The sequence below is a fragment of the Protopterus annectens genome, chromosome 2.part1, assembly GCF_019279795.1.
Source record: "Protopterus annectens isolate FY-2018-M chromosome 2.part1, PAN1.0, whole genome shotgun sequence".
Lineage (NCBI taxonomy): Eukaryota > Metazoa > Chordata > Ceratodontiformes > Protopteridae > Protopterus > Protopterus annectens.
Window position 1 is genome coordinate 972,621,178 of NC_056729.1, and position 14,850 is coordinate 972,636,027.

The window sequence follows — 14,850 nt, forward strand, 5'->3', positions numbered from 1 at the left end:
ATGGTATCCCCAAGAGAAATCTCCTCAAAAGAAGTTTCAAGACTAGCAGACTCCTCTTCCTCAGAACAATAATCCAAAGTGGAAGGAATCTGGGTAGAATAGGCCAGGGATTCCTCATCAGAATCCTTTTCCTCTTCAGGGGAATGCTGACCTCTAGACCTTTTGAGGGGGGAAGCAATATGTTATGTCTTCTGCTTCTTTTTTAAAGCTACATCTGCCTTATGAAAGAAATAAGGCTCCGATGCCAGCCTACACTCAATAATCGTACTCGGGACTTTCTTCTTACCAGTAACTGAGAAGCCTCCAATGCCATTTGGTGATAATCAGCCGCGATTCCCCCTGAGCATTTGAAGCGGCCATCTGCAAGTCTTCCATGGATGTGCGAGAAGCTGGATCCATGCCGGCCTCCAAACCGTTTGCAGCAGAGAAATCCAGCCCAAAAACCAGATGATTCTTCGGGCTTTCATCAGCCTCAAGAGAGAAACATCCAGTGAAGGAGATGGAGCCAATGAATCTGACCTGACTTTTTTGGCCTTTTTCTTTGAAGACGGCTGACTCTCTAGCTGGGAAGTACCCTCCATACAGTCTTTCTCTAAGAGCTTTAGACACTGGTTCTTAAAATAAATGGCGAGAGAAGAAAGACAATTACGTAAGGTCTATGGAACAAAAGCCTGACAAATCATACAAGATGCATGGTTGTGTGAAGCTGCTAAACAAAACAACCACTGCTCGTGATGGTCTTTATGGGGAATCTGTCTCCCACACTGACACTTACCCTTTCTGGATGACATGAAACTCCACAACAACACAACTGCTAAAAGCAAAAAGGATAAAAAAAAACTTCAAAGGGACACTTATCTGAATAGTTAGGTATCCAGCAACGTCTCGGGCGATCAGCTTGACATTCAGAACATGGCGTTCGGTCAGGCGGCAAAGAATTTCTTTGGATGATACTTCCAGACATCACCTTTAAGCCCTTCGCCTTGTGCAGGGAGCATATGTGTGAAGTACAGTGTATCAGTAACAACCTAAAGGCTTTGGTATACTGCCCAGATGTCGGGCCACCCTTGGCAGGAGATCCCTCATGTTAAGAATACTGCAACAGTGAAACAGAAGGACATCAGTAGTTCTACCAGCATCTTTTGATCCTTCCAAAAGTCAAAAAGGAGGAGGATGAAAGGAGGGAAATTGAGGAAGAATGAAAATGGGCAACACAGATGGAATGTTATGGTGAGTACATAGCTTTTTTTATCTGATGATGTAATTTTCATTCATTCCTCAACTGCTGAGACACAGTTCTCAGCTACCTAAATCCCAGGAGTACCACTGAGCCAAAAGCTCCTTTCCCCCTAAAGACCAAATCTAATTTGTAATGAGCAATAAAGTATGATGATTAGCCCAAGTTGTTGCTGCCCAAATATCATCCAATGAAGATCTACATAAAAAGACTGAAGAAGCTGGGTGAGCAAATTGGTGTAACTAAGGAAATTATTTTTTTGAGTTATGATACAGATTCGGAATTGCCTAGTAAGGCCTTGTGGAGTCTAATTATGGTGACTGCCAAAAAAGCAATTACTAGAAAAGGGAAATCAAAGTCTAAACCAAACTTACTAGAAGTAGTGAACACAGTAACAGAGATAAAACAACTAGAACTGGGGTCTTCAGAAAAGGGCAGGAGCAACTTACTTAGGAATAAAATGGGAAATGCGGGAACAATATATACAGAGGAAGAACGAGCTTTAAAAGAATACACAATTTGAATGAGCTATATAATGTTTGACTGACAATGACTGGATAGATTAGAAGTGATGTATAATGTCTGCAACTACAAATATGTCAATATGGTTTGTGATGTATAATGTTTGCAACTAAAATTATGTCACTATGGTTTGTTTTCATTTATATAAATGTGCGATTGTCTAGGTCATATGTGATAATTTAATAAAGATGTTTCTTGTTTTAAAAAAAAAAGGCTGAAGAAGTTGCATGTTGCCATGGGTATGGTGGAATATGCTTTTGGTAAAGACAAGCCCAATTTTTTGTAAACAAAGGTAATACAATCAGTTAACCACTTGGCTAAAGTCACTTTAGAAACTGGTTTACCTAATTTTGACAATAAAAAAGAGAGAAATAATGTTTCTGATTTCCTGAATTTTTTGGTTCTATGTAGATAAAACTGTAACTGTCTGAGTACATCCAGATCGGGTAACATACACTCTTCCTTTAATTGAGAAATTTGGAAAGACTGGCAGGCTGATAGTTTGATTAATACTGGATTCTGACACCACTTTAGGAAACAATGGAGGACTGGTCCGTAAGGATACTCTATCTTTATGAAAAAATCAAATATAGGTGTGCACCGCTTAACGTCCGTCCATACAATGTCTGATTAGATTTACATCCATACTGTGCTAAGCAGATATAAATGTGACTGACTGTTATACAGACGGTCGTTAAGCAAAGCACAATATAAAGTATAACGTGTTGCCTTAACGTCCATGTTGCTTAACATTCCAAGGGATAAAACCTATCCTGGACCTTAAGCGTAGCATACCTGTAAGGAGGTTATGATGGCAGTGCTTGTAATTCTGATACTCTTCTGACAGAGGTAATGGCCACGAAAAAGTAGTTTTCCAGGTCAAGACTTTTAGTTTAGCTGAGGGTTCAAATGAGATTGGTTATGATTGCAGTGCTTGTAATTCTGATACTCTTCTGACAAGTAGTTTTCCAGGTCAAGATTTTTAGTTTAGCTGAGGGTTCAAATGAGATTGGTTATGATGGCAGTGCTTGTAATTGTGATACTCTTATGACAGAGGTAATGGCCACGAAAAAGTGGTTTTCCAGGTCAAGACTTTTAGTTTAGCTGAGGGTTCAAATGAGATTGTGTTAAGGTTTGCAAAACAATGTTCAAATCACAAGAAGGAGTGAGATCTTTTAAAGACGATCTAAGTAGGAAAGTTGCCCTTAGAAAAAGTTACAAAGTTTGGAAGATGCTAAAGATGAGTTATTTACTCCTATATGAAAACTACAAATAGCAGCTAGCAGTACTTTTACAGTAGAAGAGCTAGCACCTTCATTAATAATTACAGCTAAAACTTCAAGAACTTTGGGAACCATTGCCAAAAAAGGATCCAGATCCGTTTGCTGTGTCCATATGACAAATCTTTTGAATTTACTTTTGTAAAGTTTACTAGAGGAAGCTTTGTGGGATGATAAAGGAATGTGGCGGATAGGGGAGGAGAGAGCAGGCTGTCTAGCGATCAATGGAATTGGAGAAACCATGAGGTTAATTTTAGGCCTAGAATGTTCGGATGAATCATGTCCGTCGAGTGAGACAGTATATCAGTAGCTGGATCCAGAATCTATAGAAGATGAAGGTGATTAGGCTAAAGAATGGAAAAACAAATCTGATGAGGCCAGTAAGGGGCAATGAGGATAACTGTGATCTTCAACCAAGATGCTTTCTGAAGAAGTTTGGGAATTAGAGGTAACATGGGGGGTAGGTGTAAAGGAGACCGGGGAGCCAATCATGAAGTAAAGTGTCCCTTGGTGACTCCCCCAGTACTGGGATCAGGGCAAAAAACCTTCTGCACTTGTTGTTGTGGGGAGATGCAAAGTGGTCGCAGCAAGGCTGTCTGCATCAATGGAAAGTCCTTTTTGCAAGCTTCATGATGAGGGAAACCATGCTTCAGACTTTAGAAAAGACCTGCTTAACTTGTCTGCAATCACGCTGGATTTCCCTGGAATGTGCGCTGCTATCAGAAATCGACTGGATGAGATTTTCCACTGCCACATTCTCAAAGCTTCTTGACAAAGGGGGTAAGATTAGTTCCCCTTTGTTTGGTGAAGTACCAGACCACTGGCATTGTCCATCTGGATCACAACAGTCCTGGTGGGGAGAGAGTCTTGAAAGGCCTGCAGTGCTAAGAGGACAGCTCTCATTTCCAAGACACTGATATGCATGTTGACCTCTTTGGGGAACCAAGTGTCTTGGACAGTCTTTCCACAGAAATGCAGCCCCTACCACCCAATCTAGGAGGTGTTCATGGTCACTATGACCTTGGGGTGGGGGAGAACAAAGGGAAGACCTTCTTGTACTTGATCGGAGTGCATTCACCATAGAAGACAATTTTTGCAAGCCTGTATTATTTTGACCTGACTGGATAATGACTGATGGAGAATGGACCACTGAGTTGTTAGTGTCCACTGAAGTATATTCATATGGTACCTTGCCAATGGTACCAGAATAATTGCCGTTGACATGGATCTCGAAGCTTGGAGGATCAGTTTAGCTGAAAGAGAAGAATTTTGAATGATCTTCCTGACCTGGAAATGAATAGTTTGAACTCTTGGCAGAGGAAGAGAAACTGTCTGAGTAACTGCATTCAGCAAGGCTTCGATGAAGTTCAATACCTGTGTTGGTTTGAGATAAGATTTTTTGTGACTGACTGAAATCCCCATGTGATAGCATAACTAGAGTACATAGTCTCAAGCTAGAATCAGATGATGCCTGGTTGGAGTGGTAAAGAGCCAGTCATCCAAATATGGAAACACCCAGAATCCCTGCAGTCTCAAGAGAGCTGCTACTACTGCCACACGCTTGGTAAATACCCTGAGAGCTGTGGTGAGTCCAAAGGGTAGAGCTCTGAATTGGTAATGACTGGCCCTGCGCCGGAGGCGTAGATACCACCTGGATCATCTGTTCACTTTGACATGGTAGTATGCATTCTGAAGATCTATCGAGGACGTCCAATCATCCTTATGCAGGAAAGGCAGAATGGACAGAATCATGACCATTCGGAACTTTGTGTAATGAACTGACTAATTTAGATTGCTGAGATCCAAAACTGGTCTCTGGTCTCCTGTTAACTTTGGAACTAAACAGAATCTTGAATAGGTTCTGGATACTTTCTGGTCTGGTGGGACTTCTTGGATTAATCTTTTTTTCTAGCAGCTTGTTTATTTCTAGTGCTGTTGCTTCCCTCTGATTGGGTGGAACATTGGGGATTTTGTTTACAACCAGTGGGGGTGGATGGGACAATGGTATTATATAACCTCTGGATATTATCCTCCTCGCACACAAATCTTTTGCAATTTCTAGACAGGCTCTCAGGAATAAACGACCCCCAACTGCCTTCAGTATGGACAGTCAAGGAATAATGACTCCTCTTGGGAAGGGTTGTCCCTTTCCTTTAAGAGTTCCAGGATGTCTCCAAATGAGACAGGTGGTGATTCTTGGGGACCCTTTCCCCTCATCAAAGTCAGTATCTTCTGTGGCAGACTTGTGGAGAGTCCAAATGCCTCCTTTTACACTTTCTCTTCCTGGGATGCTCTGAAGAAGTGTCAGAAGAGATTAGTATACATCGCTTGATTTCTGGAGACTAGTTTGGGCTGGCTGTCACAGTTGATTGAAGCTCTAGATGCACTGTCAAATGAAGCAGGGTAGCAGGCGCCAAAGAGGGAAGAGAAGTCTGAACCCCTGGAACAAAGAAAGTTCCCTGAACTACCTCGAATACAGAATGCCTCAGAAAGACGGAAACTGACAGATCTGACAACATATGCCTATGGACTATAGGCTCCCTTCACCCCAAAGGTAGACTGCTTGAGGAGGGAGTATGAGATGAGCTATATACAGCCAAAGCTCCAAGGAGCAGAGACAGCTCCGACAGCTACAGACTGGACTCCAATACCCCAGATCTGATGCTGACGCTACAGCTTTGAGTCATCTGGCTCCGAATTGCTCAGTGCCGGGCCACTCAGACTTGCCACCAGAGTGAAAGATATAATATCTTTGGAACTGATGCAGACGACTCTGGAATACTCAAATCCAATGGCCAGATTGGAGAAGGAGCCAATAACAGGAGAGTAGTAATAATAAGGGTCTCCGAACCTGATGGGGTTGCAGCTGAAAACTCCCATTTGAATCTATATCGACAGGAATTTCCTCAACATCCTGTCCATGTCGGCTTCAGTCAGACTCTTGGAAGACTGAATAGAAGATACTGTAGAACACAGTCTGGAGTGGTGTCTTTGTGACTGTTCCAAAGGGGAGGGGAGATGAGAGGAAACGGGATCCGGAACCAGTTGCGGTAATCAGATCTGAGGGGATCTCTTTGGTCAAAATTTCAAATCAGAATAGATCAAATCAGAAACTTTAGCCATTTTGCTGAGAGGTTTGGGTACTGGAGCCGAGGAAGTAGTCGGATCCAGTGAATGTTTTCTAGATTCATTATGAAGGGATTCTCCCTTCTTCTTGTCAGCTTTTTTTTTGGGGGGGGGGGGTTGAGCACCAGAAGATGGTGAAGCAGATTTAGAAGGGAGCAACCCTCTTAAAATTACTTTGTTTTTTCTATCAATCATGGTCATACGATTAAAGGCCTTACAAATATCACAATTTGAATCGAGGTGAGCTGAGCCGAGCAAGAGACGTACTTTGAATATGCATCAGACAACGGAAGTTTATGACAGCAGAAGACACACATTTTGAAACCAGAAAGTTTCTCAGACATGATTTAAGAAGAGAAGGAGCAATTAATAGTAAGACAGGTTTTTTTACTGAAGGAAGATTAGCTGGGGAAACATATCTTTTAGTTATGTACTCACCATAACTTCAGATGTTTGGGATCCATCTCGCCTACATTCTGACTGATGGGTTCGGAGCCGATCCTCGGCTCCGACTCGACACGCTTATGCCAAAGAGCGAAGTCTCTTATTGGCTGAGCTTACTATATCCCAGGATGCACCACTACCAGTCCCCCAGATCTAGTTTGTCCGCATACATGCACACACGCATGCACTGCTTATATAACATTGACAGATGAAACAAGATAAAAAACAGTAGAACTCAAACCGTTCAATCTCTTCTGATCTCCAAGGCAGGGGAAAGGAGGGTGGTTATTAGGAATGTAGTAGATGGATCCCAAACATCTGAAGTTATGGTGAGTACATAACTAAAAGATGTTATGTGATCCTATCTCGCCTACATTCTGACTGATGGGACAGCATCCCTAGCACCTAAATCCTGGGTGGCTCACTGGAAAACACTCCTGAGTACCGTGGAACCAAATGATGCTCGTCCTTTAGATGCCACATCCAATTTATAGTGGGAAATGAAAGTGTGCGGGTTGGACCAAGTAACCGCAGCACAAATCTCAGAAATAGCGAGCTTGGAATGGAATGCAATAGAGGTAGCCATAGCTCTAGTAGAGTGAGCTTTGACAGATGTTGTAAGTTGTTTATTTGAAGAGGAATAAGCTTGAGTTATGCAATCTCTGATCCATTTGGCAATAGTAGCTTTAGTGATGGTTTTACCCAGTTTATTATCTGAAAAGGACACAAACAATTGATCTGTTTTCCGAATTTGTTGAGTCCTATCTAGATAGAAGCGCAATTGCCTGTGAACATCCAATGTATGGAAGGTGTATTCCGCTTTGTTTGAAAATTTTGGAAAGAAAACTGGTAGCTCTAAAGATTGTTGGAGACAGAGATAGAGCAAACTTTTGGGACAAAAGATGGATTAGGTCTAAGTGATACTCTATCCTTGTGAAAAATCAAGTACGGTGGTTTGATAGATAGGGCTTGAAGTTCTGAAACTCTTCTTGCAGAGGTAATTGCAATTAAGAAGGCAGTTTTCCAAGACAGATATTTCAACTCACATGTAGCAGCCGGTTCAAAGGGGGAAGATGTTAAGGCACGAAGTACCAAATCAAGATCCCACGGAGGCGCAGGATGAAAAACTGGGGTCTTAAAAGCACAGCACCTTTCATGAAAGTTTTACATAATCTGCTGCTCATCAACGGTGGGTCTATGGAATCGTGAAATTTGGAGATAGCTGCTAGTTGGACTTTAATAGTAGAGACTGAAGATCCTTGATTAAACAAGGATGTTAAAAATTTCAAGACCTCTGGTATCGGGGCAGTAATAGGGTCTAAGCCTCTGAGTTGAGCCCAGATAGCAAACCTCTTCCACTTACTGTGATACAATTTCTTAGTGGTGGGTTTGTGGGCTGAAGATAAAATGTGAATAACTTCCAGGTCCAAGGTGTGATTTCTGACTAACGTCGGAAGTGGAGGAGCCAAGCTGTTAATTTCAAAGTGTGAAGGGACTGGTGCTGTTGTCCCGACCGATGAACCAGAAGGTCCGGAGTTAGATCCAAGAACCAAGGACCGTCCAGAGTATATTTCTGTAGGTAGGGGAACCATACCTGACGAGGCCAGTACGGAGCAATCAGAATCATTGTGGACCCCAATTGGGAAGCTTTCTGGATGACTTTGGGGAGGAGTGGAATCGGAGGGAAAGCATAAAGCAGTCCTGTTGGCCAAGGTTGGACTAGAGCATCCGTAGCTGCCTCCCCTTGACGCGGGGTCAAGGAAAAGAACCTTTTGCACTTCGTGTTTCGTGGTGTTGCAAACAGGTCGCAGCACGGAATCCCCCATCTTTTAAAAATCTGAGCTGCTACTGTTTCGTTCAAGACCACTCGCGAGGAGAGAGAATAGTCCTGCTCAGTCTGTCTGCCAATACATTGGATTTTCCTGGAATGTGGGTCGCTACCAGGAAGCGCTTGGTAGCCACTGCCCATTCCCACACCCTCATGGCCTCTCTGCAAAGGGGGTAAGATCTGGTCCCTCCTTGTTTGTTTAGATACCAGACCACCGACATGTTGTCTGTGTGGATGGCGATAATGCCTTGAGGGAGAAACTTGTGGAGGGCTTGTAGGGACAGAAGTACAGCCCTCATTTCCAACACATTGATATGGAGAAATGTTTCGCTTGGAAGCCAAGAACCCTGAACTGACCTGCCCAGACAATGCCCCCCCCCCACCCCGCCTGGGAGGCATCCGTTGTCAAGGTGGCCACCGGAGGGGTATAACAAAGGGTCTTCCCTGTTTCAGATTGGATGGCAGAAGCCACCAGCGGAGGTCCCGTTTGCACGTTTCTGTAATCAGTATGTGATGATTGAGGGGAAGATCCTGAAAAGCCCATTGTGTCGATAACAGCCACTGGAGAATCCTCATGTGCAATCTTGCCAGAGGAACTAGGAGAACCGTGGCAGACATTGAACCTAAAAGTTGCAGGACCATCCTGGCTGGGGCTTTGGATCTTAGAAGCAGGGCTCGGACTTGATCTTGTAATGTTTGTATCCTTCGGTAGGAAGGAAGATTCGTGATTAATTTTGAGTCTATCTCTGCTCCTATGAATCTTATGCGCTGAGAAGGCAGCAAGACAGACTTTGACCAGTTGAATGTAATTCCCAGGGAAGCACCCAGGGAGATGGTGGCTTGTAGGTTCTCTAGTAGTAGATGCCTGGTGGTGGCAGTCAGGAGCCAGTCGTCCAGATAGGGAAACACTTGGAATCCGAGACTCCTCAGGTGAGCAGTCACTACTGCCAAACACTTGGTGAACACCCTGGGGCTGTGGTGAGACCAAAGGGCAGTGCACAAAATTGGAAATGACTGTCTCCCAGGCTGAAGCGCAGATACCTCCTGGACGCCTGATGTATCGGTATGTGATAAGAGGCGCCCTTGAGATCTATGGAGCACATCCAAACATCTTTCTCCAATAATGGGAGAATGGATTGTAAAGTGACCATTCGAATTTGGACTTCATGACGGACTGGTTCAGTTTGCTGAGATCCAAAATGGGTCTCAGGTCCCCTGTCTTTTGGCACTAAAAGAACCTTGAGTAATTTCCGGATCCGATCTGGTCTGTGGGGACCGGTTGATGACTCCTTTTCTAGCAGCTTTGAAGCTTCTACGGCTGCAATTTCCCTTTGACTGGGTGGTGGGTCCGGGATTTTTGGACGGTGGGGTGGGTGTGTGAAGGGAATGGTGTAACCTCCGGCAATAATCCGGGCACCCATCTGTCCTGGAGTAATAGACTCCCAGGCTTTTAGGTGCTTGGCAATGGCACCCGACTGGCTCCGAGCAGCACAGCCGGGCAATCCCTCATGGAGTGTGGGAGGCTGAAGAGCCACGAAAGGACTCGCGGTCTCCAGTGTTGCGGGGCCTCTGCCGCCTCTGGGACGGCGCTCCCAGAAAAATTTCCCGCCCTCTGCCTCTGGAAGGGAATCTTCCTGCTGTTGAGGAAAGAATTTCTGTGATTTGCGGAACCACATCTTCCCTCCTCTTTTAGCCTTGGGATAAGGCCGAAAGGGAGTGGAAAATCGTGCTCCTACGGAAGATAAAGTCTTTCCCTCCTGCTCACAGCGGGTAAGAGTGTCTTTTATCTTGGGTCCAAACAAAGAGGACCCATCAAAGGGAGCGTCGGCAAAGGAAGACTTGAAGGCCTCCGCGAAATGACACAAACGGAGCCAGGCTTGTCTTCGAGAGCCACGCCTGTGCCTGTCGCTTGCCGCCTTCGGCCGCATATGAAATGAGCCTCATGGACGAGTTAGAAATCGAGGTAAGGATAGCCAACTGAGAGCTAACCGACTGGGCTAGCTGCTCAGGTAGGTTACCTGAGAGGGAGTCTGAGAGCTCCTTGACCAGATCCCTCTGTAGTCTGGTGAAATGTGCCAAATAATTCAGGGACCTCAGAGTAAAGGCCGCTGAAGTCAGGGTGCGCTTCCGCATCGTCCATGCTCCTAGACTCCTTATTAGGAGGATGAACGGACGCTTGAAGCCTCTGCCACGCCCTGCTGGGTAGCAGATGCCACCACCATGGCATCTACAGCCACGCCTTCGTTAAGAACTCCTTCTCGGGTGGGGCAGACAAAAATTTGTTAGGGCGAGAAGGCACTGGTTCCACAGTATCTGGATGTTCCCACGCCCTCCGACAAACCAAATCCAGGAGCTCGTCAAAGGGCGGAGACACCCAGGAGGCGGAGGGCTGAGCCCCGAAGGCCTTGAGGAACACCGACTCATCAGCGGAGGGGGGTTTGAAATTCCAGCCGCCTCGTTGCTTGAGGATCTCTAGAATGTCTGCAAATGAGACATCATCCGAGGACGACTTTTGGGGACTCCTCCGCATCATCAAGATCAGTGTCCGATGTAAGAGACTCATCGGGGGAGTCCACGTGCTTCCTCTTGCACAATCTCTTCCTTGGGGGCTCCTCCGAAGACAACTCCGAAAGACCCTCAGGAGGAGGGGAACCCCCAGTGGGGGTAACCTCAGGCCCCGGGGCTCCGCTGCCTAGAGACAGGGGAACTGCCAAAGACCCAGTCTCCATGCCCAGGGAAGGTGCCGGTAAAGCCGTAGAGATGGCCGAAGAAGATTTGGCCAAGGCACTCCTCATAGCTCTGAAGGCCGGACCCCCAGAATCCTGGGAGGGTCCAGTCTCCGGAGCCATGATAGCAGACGGAAGTCCCGCGTCAAGCACCGAGAGGGAGGCTTGGAACCGACAGCATTGGTCCCAAACGTCACCCCGGCCCGGCCGAAGAAGTCCGTGTGCAAACTCGGACCAAGGCCGGGTTGGAGTAAGGGTCGGAGCCGACCCTAAGATCTCTACTGGCTCCATCAGCACCTGCTCCGACCGAGCCGTGGCGGTCGGTGGAGGAATGGCAATGGAATGGGCTATCGGCCCGAAGCCAATTGGGTCGGAGCCGAAACAAATTTCTGAAAGACTGGGGACTGGAAAAGTCTTTGGAGTACCCTGTCTATGTCCGAATCTGACATCCTTGATGACCTGGAAGAGACCGAACGGGTCCGAGTAGGCCTCTCCAACGGCTCCAAGGGACTAGGGGACCGGCTCCGAATCGACTCGATAATTATCGGCGCCGACGGAGTGTCCAAACCAATTTCCATCGGTGCGAAGAGGGCTTCGCGCCGAGGAGGAAGTGTCTGAGCGACAACCTTCATCGGCTCCAAGATCAGTGGAGCCGATGAAGATGACCCGCCTCGAGGCCCCAGCCGCCGGCTCCGAACCCAGAGGAGTCGAGGCTGGAGGCATCGAGGCAGACTTCGCCTCGGCTCCAAGTCCGTGGAGCCAAGGAGAAGCCTGCCTATGTCTTTTGGCGGTCGGTTCCGACGGGCTGGTCGGAGCCGACGCCTTTTCTTTTGCAGGAGAAGGAGAGGAAGCTAAAGCCTCTTCAAATGAGGGTTTAATAAGGCCTTTTAAAATAAGTTTATTTTTCCTCTCTTGGAGGACCCTCGAGGAAAACGCGTGGCACACGCTACAGGACTCCTGCAAATGTTTGGCGCCCAAACAGTACACACAGAGAGAATGGTCATCTGTTATTGACATCTTGAAACTGCACTTAGTGCACTTCTTAAAACCTGAAGGCCTAGGAGCCTGTGACATTATGGCAACCAATTTAGTGAATAACTAGCAAAAGACAAAACACACTAACTATCACAGAAAAATTCTTTTCTTTTTAAATCAAGGACTGTCACAAATAGAAAAAGTATGACAAAAAGGATCCAAGAACCCCTAAAAATAAATGGGACTTGAAAGACAACGGACTGACAAGGGAAGGCCCTTCAACTCAAATGGGACCTCTAGTCAGACAATACACAATCACCACACAAATATTTTACCACAAAAAATATTCACTCATACACAAAAAACACGAGATAGCTGTTAAAACAGCTTTTTGTTGAATTTTAGGAAATTCCTGACAGGAAAGTAAGTGAAAAAAACACTACTTAGCTCAGCCAAGCTCGAGACCACGTCTTTGCTTGTTAGCGGCAAACGAGATCTGGGAGACTGGTAGTGGTGCATCCTGGGATATAGTAAGCTCAGCCAATAAGAGACTTCGCTCTTTGGCATAAGCGTGCCGAGTCGGAGCCGAGGATCGGCTCCGAACCCATCAGTCAGAATGTAGGCGAGATAGGATCACATAACATCAAATATTAAAGGGGAAAAATACCAACTATGGTAAAACAAGGAGTACTAAAAGTATGATAAAGGAAAAAACCAACAATGGTATTCAAAAGATGCAATAGTACTTAGAAATGGGAAAGAGATAGAAATCTTAAGAATAATATAGTAACGGAGGAAGTGCTTAAAGATGTAAAGGTTCAAAGATAAAAAGATATAAGTTATAGCTCACAGAAAAAAATCGCTACGCTCGAGAGCGACCACATCCATATGCTGATGGTGGCAAACAAGTTCTGAGGTATGTTAGGTGACTACAGCATTGTGGGTAAGAGAGAAAGAAGCTTGAGAGTTTCAGTGTCCCACAAGCTGGAAGAAGCAGCAGGCAGAGTCAGATGTGAAGATTGGATCTGAACCCAACAGTTGAGGAATGAATGAAAATGACAAAATCAAATCTACATTTAATGGAATGGCGAGCCACTTGAGAAGAGGACCCTAAGAAACAGAGCTGGAGGCAGTGAATCAGGAGTCGTACTAGATTCTGAAAAAACATCATCAACAATGTCTAGAACAGGACGTACAGCCAAAGGCCTATGCTGAGGAAGTAGAAGAAAATCCCTAAGTCTCTTTTCAGATTTAGAGAAATCCTGACTTTCCCAGTGGAAATGTTCCCTTAAGGCATGTAAAGTTTCCCCAAAAGAACAATCCTTAGGGGGAGAGGCTGAAGGAATGGAATCCTCTGCATCAGAGTCCTCATAAGTGGGAATAGACAAATCCTGTTCATTAGAAGAGTCAGAAGAAATAGAATCCAGTTCAGAAGATTCATAATCAATGACTTACCTAGGCCACTTAGAAAGAGAGGGTTGGCTACCCCTGATCAGAGTAATTAAATCTTCAGCCATTTTAATCATTTGTTTTTTAGGCATAGGGGCCTGCACATGTGGCACAGGCGTCGTTTTTTTAGACATAGATTTAGATATTGGCCTTAGTTTTGAAGATGGCGTTGGTCTAATATACAAATCTGTAGGCCTGGAAACACGCTCAGAAGCTGGTGCCTGCACAGCGGCTCCGGACCCATCTAAGGTAGAGACATCCGCGGGTTCCATAATTGAAGCATCTCACGGCATACCGGACTCCAAACGGGTCTCAGTAGAGGCCTGTGAATCAGAAGTAGCGGGTATCAGGGGCTGCGAAAGCGCCTCACTGAGTACCGGCGACTGGCTTAAGAGAAGCGTCGTCGTCGGTTTTGGACCTCGACGGTCTGTCTCTGTCTTTTTCTTTGCGTATTTTAAGTATTCCGGTAGTCGGATTGCTAACCGACGACATTTCTGGATAATTAAATCGTGAGCCAAAATATTTAGAAGCAAAAATATACCGACGTTTAACCGTGTGTTGATTAAATTTAGCACAAAACCAACAGCAAGGCACGCTGTGGTCAGGGCCTAGGCAAGGAATACAGTACAAATGAAAATCCTTATGAGGTATTTGCTTCCCACAAGTAATGCAATTATTAACTTTTACTGACATAGGTAAGGAGCAAGAAAAAGTTTCCTAAATGGGGTACTTAGCTTTTAGTTGAAGACTTTGGTTCTGAAACTCGAAAACGAAAATTTCAGGAGTCAACCGACCGGCACTTGCGAACTGCTTCTGCTTTGGGCACCGCATGGCAAGAAAGACTGATGTAATGGCGTCGGCTGCATGTTTTATACCCCTGACAACCTGACATCGTGGAAGAAGAGACAGCAACCGACGCAGGACCCAAGACTTTGTTAATCAGGCCGACTGAGGGCAACCTGCCAGCAGATTACCCAAATGTAATGACTGCAACAGTGAAACACGAAGAACATCTGCCTTTCAGAGAGTGCTACTTTTCTAAAGCAACCATCAACTAATGTATCACAACTGGCTTATTTTAAGACTGTTTAATGACTGAAGTATTTTATGTACCAGAAAGATCTAGCTAGGGGCAGAGAGTTACGTTAAGACTGTGTGTGTGTGTGTGTGTGTGTGTGTGTGTGTGTGTGTGTGTGTGTGTGTGTGTGTGTGTGTGTGTGTGTGTGTCTGCGTGTGTTTAAGCACATGCAAAACAAGCTTAGC

General features: G+C 45.4%; 1 protein-coding gene across 1 annotated transcript in view; it reads right to left on the reverse strand.

Moving 5' to 3' along the window:
- The window catches only part of BOD1L1 (biorientation of chromosomes in cell division 1 like 1), a 2,284,811-nt gene that overhangs the window by 1,719,334 nt on the left and 550,627 nt on the right, over positions 1 to 14,850 (reverse strand). The window lies entirely within an intron of this gene.